The following is a 7,903-nucleotide window of genomic DNA, read 5'->3' as shown; positions in this document are numbered from 1 at the left end:
CACACACACACACACACACAAACACACACACACAAACACACACACACACACACACACACACTCTACCTGGTCTGGGCACTGAAATATTCCGAAATAACAAAAGATTTCCCCTACCGGCTCTGTATACTTCGTGATTTTGTTCCCGGTTACTGGGTCTATATACACTTCGGTATTTTAAATCTATTTAAGTCAATATAGGGCCTACCTAGATCTAAGTACTGCTAGCCTGCCGTATGGATAGCCACTTCGTTAAATTAAGATGGTAGCGTTAATTGTGACAGAGTGACGCTGTGACAACTAACGCAGCGTTAATCGCGACAGAGTGAGTCTGTGACAAAAAAAGAATTTAAAAACAAAAACAAAAACAAATACAGACACAAACACACATGCACACACACACACGCTCATACACCCACACACATGCAAAAATACACATAGGCCTACACACACACAGACACATACACACATACACTCACACAAAACACACACCGCATGCGCTTGCGGCCTTATACACACACACACTCACACACCAAACTAATAGTAAAACAAAGACAATCGCAGCTCTTTTCTTGTTCTTGCTGTTGTTTAGCAATGCCAATGAAAATTTAATTTTTCGCTTTAGCCCTTTTTTATTTGAAACCTAAGAAAGAATTTTCAATTCTAAAAATTATGCTTCTTGAATTTTAAGAATCGGTTCCATAAATAAAAAAATTATTGGGTTGTAACGGTCGGCAAAATATGGGTGACCCACATATAGGAAAATACTCCTAAACAGTGGACCACGCAGTAGCAGATTCTGTTAGATAATCGACAATATCTCAGTAATTAATTGGAGTGTAAGATAGAAATTTGGCTACCCGATGTGTTTTGGATGGAGAAATCATTTCTGCCATCAGATTTACTCACCATTTCGTAGTTATTTTGTTATAATTAAAATTTTGATGGACATTATATTACGATTTTCCGAAAAAGGAGTGTCGGGATGAGTCCATTTTATTTATAGCATCGTATCACAACATGGGATCTTTAAGAATATGTTGGCAGCGTGACTAAATAAATGCAAAGCTTTTTATTTTATCATGACTTTAGACCATGCCAACCTTAAACGATAAGTTAACACGAGTTATCTCGTGAGTGATGGCTTCCCATCGCCTGAGGACAGATCACGAATTACCTCATGATGAGAATAAAAATGCGAAAAATCGTCCAATCCCATATATTATCCATGTTTATTGTAATATCCGGGTACTCGATCCATTCTCTCTTCCGGTGACCTAATGAAGAGTGACTCTCAACGAACAAGGGAGATTTTGAAGTTTGTTTTTTGATCGACATCAAATCATGTCTCCACCACAGCGAAAAAAGGCTACTGAAGTGATTGAGTTCTTCCAGACGCCCAACTGCGATGTTGAAGAAACTGATTCTGATGAGGAATTTTTGGATTCAGGTGAGAAATATTTACATCTTGACGATAATAGGGTGTTGTCACTGCATCTCGGGACTGACTATCCGGACTGAGGAGAGAATTTTGTTCTTGATGGAGCAAGTTTAGATCTATCACTTTCCAGAAGTAAACAATGCCACGCCTATTTTTTGTGTTTACTTCTTGTACCTCATTTCATCATGACAAACATAACAATCTAGATTTAGATTAGGTTTTATTATATTTTAGTACAGATCTAGAAATCTAGAGTCAGGCTATTTGTGCTTGAGAATCACTACCAAGCTAATTTCTACAACTACAGTCTAGATCTAGAACCGAAGTCTTTCCCTAGAACCAAGTCAGGTCCAGACTAAGATATATTTTGTCAGTCCAAGGTCCTGTATCATTGCTCTTATTTACATCGAGATGCAGATTTTTAGATTCTGTTTCTAACTCAGGCAAGCATTATAAAATTGAAATTGATGCTCTGTTATCTTGTGTCGTCTAAATTTTTCGAACATTCATGTTTACACTTTCAGGTCCTGATGAGGACAGTGATGATGCCGACCCAGTACCATCAACATCTGCGGGACCACCACCTAAACGCATGCGTCCGTCTGGTGATGTGGCACCTGCACCTGCACCTGCACCTGCACCTACACCTACAGGTGACTGGCCTGAGGATCTGACTGGGTTTTCTCCTGGGGTCCCCTTTACTGGGCAACCTGGCATGCACGTGCCAGATAATGTCGTGTGGATTTTTTCCGTCTGTTCTTCATGGCAGACATCCTATGGGTAATCAAGGCAGAGACAAACAGGTATGCTGCTTCGGAGCTGGGTCGAAGACAGCTGCCCCCTGAGAGTCTCTAAAAGAACTGGAGCACAGCGACACTGAAGGAGTTGTGGGGGTTCTTCCACATCTGGGTGCATATATGTCACTCGTCAAGAAACCCTGTCAGAATGACTACTGGAGTACGGCAGAAATCATCCGCACATCGTTTGTCCCTAAAATAATGTCAAGGAACCATTTCATGCAGATTCTTGGCCTCCAGCACCTCAACGATAACACCACGTACGTGCCCCTCAGAGAAACTGGTCACGACCCTCTCCATAAGCTGCGACCAATAATTATTATTGATCCCCTTTCTGAAACCTTCCGAGACCTCGTGACCCCTCGAAAGAAACTCGTCATTGATGAAGCCATCTGCCTATGGAGGGGAAACCTGCGGCTCAGGGTGTACATGAAAGACAAGCCCAACAAGTGGGGGACCAAGTTGTACATGCTGTGCGAGGGTGCCTCTGGTACGTCTGTGCCTTCGAAATCTATGCTGCCGACCCTACCATCAGCAACAAACCTGAGGATGTATGCAGATGGATGATGTTGCCGCTAATGAACAAAGGGTACATTTTGTACACTGACAACTACTACACAGCTTTGTACCATGAGATGATCGCAGGCGACACCATGATTGTTGGGACAGTAAGAGCCAATCGTGTGGTTATGCCGAAGGATTTGGCAACCCTGAATCTAAGAACTGGAGAGAGTGCCTACCGACGGCAGGACAAACTGGTGGCCCTCCATTGGCAAGATAACAAGTCTATCAACCTTCTGAAAACTGTGCACAACCCGCGAAGAAGGGTGACAGTCAGATCAAGGGCCCAGACCAAGGACAAACCACAGGTGGTCCAGGACTACACTCTCAACATGAGGGGTGTAGACCGCAGCGACCAAACTCATGGCCTATATGCCCTTCCATCGCCACGCCATGAAATGATGGAAAAAACTGTTTGAACATCTGTTTACCCTCATGATGGTACAGGCATCCATCCTGTACAACAGGAAACAGACATCAACAGGTGGGAATCCTCTGCCAATCTCCAAGTTCATTCAGAAGCTTGGACAGGGCATGGCGGTGGAATTCTTGGGCTGGCAGGAAGGTGATTCTGAGGACCCAGCTCCCACACAGCTTGACCGCCTCCACTCATGTTGCTTCCCGGACCACATTCCTTCAACCGAGAAGAAGAAACGTCCCACCCGGAGTTGCAAGGTGTGTTACGAGAAAGCGAAGCAACCGGGCCCCACAATGAAGCGGAAAGAAACGTCGTTCTGGTGCCCATACCACAAAGTACCCCTGTGTGTGTGGTGCCCTGCTTTCAGGACTTCCACAAAAGAAGGAGTACAGTAACTAAACCCCCAGCCCCCTAAATTACTGGAGTAATACTGGATACACTACAAGCCTTTGGTGAGTCAAACTGCATGTTTTTGCATGTATGTTTTGTTTTTGCATTTTCACATGGCCTCTCATATTTTCTCTCAACCTCTGTCTGTGCTAACCAAGTGGATTTTTATGCAGAATGTAGTCTCTTTTTCACCAGAATTCCCAGCATGCACAAGCCTAGCACAATAACAGTTATCAATCTTTACTTTTAGGGTCTTTTTACAGCAATATATAGGTAACAACCTAGTCAGGGTTGTATCATGGATGCTGAAAAAAAATTTTTTTTAATTCTCAAAAAGAGTGTGTTTTTGACCAAATCATGGAAAAAAAGTATCCAACATAAAGGATTTTTGTCACGTGCACTGTGTTCAGAAAGGTTGTATCTGTAAGTGTGCCAAATTTCAGCTTTGTAACCCAACTAAAACATCACTAAATAATCTTTTGAAAACCACCCAAAAACCCTGGTCCCAAGGGTTTGTGTCCGGAAATAAGGCTGGTCCCGAGTGAGTTAATTCAATCTAGCATGCCGTACAATTAAAAATTATTGTTCCCCGTTGAGCTGTCGTAGCGTAGGTTACTTACTTTCTTAACCTCGGTCAGCTCTATTTTTGGACCAATGTGAATGAAACTTGGCAACCAATCAGAAAATAGGGCAAACTAATGATATGGAAACGTTGAAGTTTGTACAAATAAATCAACCTATACTTTTGGTGTCGGGAGCACTTTCGTTATACCGGGTGTACCGAAAACTAAGGAGCTTGAATTTCAACGCCAAGATGGTAATAGATCTATCTCTCCTCTATAGCGTGCTCAAATTTGAACATTCTGTGTTCAGTAGTTGTTTACACCCGATCATGAACGCACGACTACCCCCTATCCCAAGCTGCTTCGCACGGAGACCGGCCATTTTCCCCTCACTCTCGCAGCAAATGTATGTGGCCTACAAATCCCAGCATGACTATTCCAAGCCCGTTCATTGGTCACTTGAAATAGGGCAATGGCGGGCGCGTGTATCCGGTTGTTTTTCTCTCTGTTCCCCTGTAATCGCAATGGGGGCATTCTAAGGCAAGCTTATCTCGCCTTGGGGTGTTCGCGTCTCAACCTGTCCCCATCGTTTTAAGCAAGAAAAATTCTAAAATTATGCAAACTGAGCCCAAAAAGGTGAAATTATTCGATTCTGTTAATTTTAACAAAGAATGATAAGGGAAAATAATCAGAAATTATGCAAAAAATGACCAAATTTTGCTAAATTATGCGGGGTGCATAAAAATACGGGGACAGCTCAACGGCCACCTTCTTAGTGACTTCATTACGTTGTGCATTGGCCCCTGGTGTTGTGGGCGAGCCGTCATAATTCAATCACCTGTCGTTGTTGTTAGGTAGTCCCTCCAACCGATCAAATAGCGTAGGCCCCTCCCACTGATGACCAATAGCTACCAATTTTCACCTGCTGGTGATGTAAATGTGTGATCCCTCATAACCTATCAGCCCCGCCCAGAACTCATACACAAATCGTAAGTGAGATGAGAGGTCACTGTTTACCCAGTCTGTAACAAAGTAACAAAGGGCTTCAACATGAACTTGTGACAGAAGCGTCGCTCGTTCTTCGAGTGGTGGCAACCCATGTTTGTTTTTATCATGGCACTCTGTCTTCCTCGTCTGATACATTTCGTTTTATTGTCACCCCAAAATCATCAACAACAAAATTACAAACGAAATACAAACCACCACCACCACCAACAACAACAATGTGGCTACTTTCGATTGGGACCCCAGATGGGAATGGTTTGTTTTCTTTATTTTGATCAGTCCTGCCTAAGACGGCCACCTGTCTTATACGGCCAATTTTCTCCTTGACAATGGGTGGCCGTCTTACACAGGTTTGACTGTACTGTAGTCTGTCGTGTAGGCTGTGACTTCAGGTAGCAGAAAGACTGCGCCGAAGTCTTTGCGTAATTAATGATTGCACGACCTAGTCACACAATTTACCATTGTCATTATATGTAAATATCAGTCTACAGTATCATAACAATCTAAGACTTACAGCTATCTGACTGTAGTTTGTTGAAAATTGTCTCACTCCTCGTCTAAGAACATCTCTGCTCAGAAACGCAAATGACATCAAAGAAGCCATTTTGGAAAGGTCAGAGTTCATGAAATCATGGAAGGGAGGTAACTCTCGTGTATCTAACCTCGCAAACCACTGCTAGCCTAGCCTAGCACCAGGCACAAGGCACAAGGCCTCTCTGGCACTCTGACCTAAATGTTATAAGGGTTTTCAATATGAATTGTTAACCTTTGTGGGATGTGGGTGACTGTGTCTGTCTGTTTGAAAGTAGATTTGCTCTGTTGAAGTTAAATTAATTCGTTTTTTCAAAGAAACTCCTGATGGCAGTCGAAAATGTCGTTCCTGAGATTATGGGTTTGAATCAAGGAGGTTAGAATACCAAAGAGTCTCTACTACCGTATACACGGTCTTTAGTTATACTGTGAGGTCTTTGGTTGGAATATAGATTCTATAGATATCTAGGCAGTCTAGGCATATCAAATTTCAACTGGAAAATTGAATGACACTCATAGCGAATGGGCGAAATGTAAATTTGTAATTATTTTATCTGTTCCCGATCTCGAATTGAGCGTGTTTCAACTGTTTTTCCCCCAAATAAAGAATAGCAAGCAAGTAGGTCTATGGAGATCAGAAAGCTCCTCGCAATGTAATAAGTCATAAGCTAGATCTACATTTATTAAAGATTCAATTCCTCACAACTTGAACGACATAATTTTGTACTAACTTCTACCCCAAACGTGATCGAACTTCTTTAGTGGACAGGCAAGTTTAAATATATATAAACGGTACGTGCTGCAAGAATTTTGTGTGTGTGTGTGTGTGTGTGTGTGTGTGTGTGTGTGTGTGTGTGTGTGTGTGTGTGTGTATTTGTGTGTATGGGGGGGGGGGTTCTTGATTCTAGAACAGATTTGACTGCATATTGGCCTATTCAAGACAAAGCATGGAGTAATCACAAATGCCATGCTTCACGAAGCATCACAAGAGCTTGTTCACTTTCGTCTGCGGCCGCGTACTAAAAAAATCTAGCTCAATAAGGCGAATATTAAATTGTAATTTACCTTTGCCCACGAAACTTTGCCTGGCACTTCCGCGGGCCAGCGACCATACAATTGTTGTTTTGTTTTTTTTAAATCTTGATCCAGTAAAAGAAAAAGTGATGAATGCACGGGATCACTAAAATACATGAAGTAACCTTGCCTAAAATTGCTCATTTTGATACAGTTACACAACCACCCTGCCCCAACAACTCAGTGTAAACTTGCAGATTTCACCCCTTCATTGTCATGACGTCTCCACGTGCTCCCCGTGAGTCTCGAAAATCGCTCACTCCGTTTCTTGAATCGCGCTTCTGAGGCCTCCGTTAAAGTGGGGTGTCGAGGGGAAATATGACAAGTTTTTTATGTTTTACGTGTAGGCTATGCTGTAAATCCCCTAGATATCTAGATCTATTATTTTTTGGACGCACTTTAGGTTTACATCAAAGAAAACGTGTAGGAACCTTTGTTTGCAGTGGCATTTATTATGAATGGGCTTTTACTTTTATACATGTAGATTATGTTGGTCATACAACTGTTAGACCCGTATGCAAAAGTCTGAGAAGATAGAGCGGTTTCAATTCATTTTGTTTTAAAAGTGGTCAGACGAAATTGAACAAGCAATTATTAAGACGATCTCACGGTGGCCAAAATAAGATGCGTGGTGTAAGCGTGTGCGTGGGTGCGTGTGATAGGCCTAATTTCAATACGCTGCCATCAACACAACTTAACCATTCAGGAGGCGGCTGCTTATCCAACTGAATGGTATATGCGACATGTATGTGAAGTTTTCAGCCTAGAAAACATAGGTAGGGCCCTACCCTACCCAAGTCGCTTCTCCAAAACTCACAAACTAACGTCTTGAGCAGGGGCGGTTTGTTAACTGGACAAGACCGGCGGTGCCGGTCAAATTTAAGAGATTTATTGCTGACGATGATTTTCATTCAGTATTAAGTAAATCCAAACAAACATGTATCAACAGTCAAAAAGCGTCTTGCCGATTTGAAGGCGTTCAAATAGACAAGTGATTCACAGCTGTTTTGTCGCGTTTGTTTATCACGCCGGCTCACAACTGTTACAGTTAAATCGTCTCCTGTCACGTCGCGGAACTTCGTACGAGGACAAACCGAACACGGCTCGCTCAGCGATGACGTCAGTC

This window comes from Aplysia californica, unplaced genomic scaffold (assembly GCF_000002075.1).
Source record: "Aplysia californica isolate F4 #8 unplaced genomic scaffold, AplCal3.0 scaffold00384, whole genome shotgun sequence".
NCBI lineage: Eukaryota > Metazoa > Mollusca > Gastropoda > Aplysiida > Aplysiidae > Aplysia > Aplysia californica.
Note: the sequence above shows the minus strand (reverse complement) of the source record.